The sequence below is a fragment of the Myotis davidii genome, unplaced genomic scaffold, assembly GCF_000327345.1.
Source record: "Myotis davidii unplaced genomic scaffold, ASM32734v1 scaffold333, whole genome shotgun sequence".
Lineage (NCBI taxonomy): Eukaryota > Metazoa > Chordata > Mammalia > Chiroptera > Vespertilionidae > Myotis > Myotis davidii.
In genome coordinates, this window is record NW_006285266.1 from 1225776 (window position 1) to 1227151 (window position 1376).

The 1376-nt window shown below is 49.1% G+C and overlaps 1 protein-coding gene across 1 annotated transcript in view; it reads right to left on the bottom strand.

The window, feature by feature from the left end:
• Positions 1–1376, bottom strand: part of CNST (consortin, connexin sorting protein) — a 46293-nt gene that overhangs the window by 14653 nt on the left and 30264 nt on the right. The window lies entirely within an intron of this gene.

Consider the following 1376-nt stretch of genomic DNA (forward strand, 5'->3'; position numbering starts at 1 on the left):
TCCACGCTCTGAAGACGAAGAAAAACAAGTTGTTTTAACATTCGAGACACTTGGTACAGGAGGGCAGAGAGCGGACATGGGACTCATGTGCGACAACAATGCTGCCACCCTCCGCGGGGAGACACTACCTCCCCCCGCTGCCCACTGCACGTCCACCCGCCGGGCAACGCAGGGTTCAGATGTCCCCCTTCGTGGCCTTGTCCATGTTGCGCGCACTGACCCGCTCTGTGGACCACCAGGCGTGTTTCTCATTCCCACTCGACTTTCCTTGGTGTTGATGACTGACCCATGACTTCATTAAAAAAATCTCTCCTTATGTCTCTCAGCTCTGACCCATGTACAACCATGGCAACAGGGAGTCTCCCAGTTTCCAAGCCTCCTCCTGAGCCCTGACCTGGGGCTGCGCCCAGGAGTGCCACGCAGGTGCCCTGACCCCCCTGGTCCTGGGAATCCCCGAGGCTCCATGTTGGACACCTTGGTTTCTGGATCCCAGGTCTCCTTTTCCGTTGTTCTCTCCTGGGGAGCATTTCCTAGGAAAAGGTCCGTGGCCGGTAACCTTTTTAGGATTCCTCACAGCTGAAAGCCTCTATTCCTTGGCCCCTAAAACATGGGTCAAGTTTTCTCGGTCAGATATTGCCCTCCGATTCTGAAGGAAGGCACCCCTGCGCTGTGTCTGCCTCCCAGAAGGAATGTCGTTTCTTCACTGTCTGAATACCAACCCCTTTCACCTACATGTTCTTCCTGGAGGATTTAGGTTCTTTTTCTTTCCATCTGGTTGTCCTGAAACTTCACAAAGTTTTTTTGTTCTTTGTGTTGGGTACTTGGTGGGACTTTCTTTTTAATTTTTATTTATTTACTTTTAATTATATATGTTAATTTCAAATAAGAAAGGAGAGGGAGAGAAACATCAATGAGAATCAAGGATCGGCTGCCTCCTGCATGCCCCCTAATGGGGATCGAGCTCACAACTCAGGCATGTGCCCTGGACCAGAATCGAACCCGTGACCCTTTGGTCCGCAGGCTTATGCTCCATCCACTGAGCCACATGGGCTAGGGCATTGGTACGACTTTCGATCAGAAACTCATGACCTCAATTCTGGGAAATGCCCTTGCATTATTTCTTTGATGGCTGCCCCTGCCCCTTCCGTTCTCCCTTTCGAATGCCCGCAGTAGGATCTTGGGCCCCATGGACTGATCACCTCAACCTTTTCTGTCATCTCTTTGTTTTTGGATCAGCTATTTGGGACACTGCCTCAATTTCACCCTTTAATTCTTCTAATTAATTTTTGATATTGGCTATTGGCCATCATACTTCTAAATTTCTATAGATGTTTAATTCTCTGAATGCTTCTTTAAAAAAACACCAGCATCTTTCC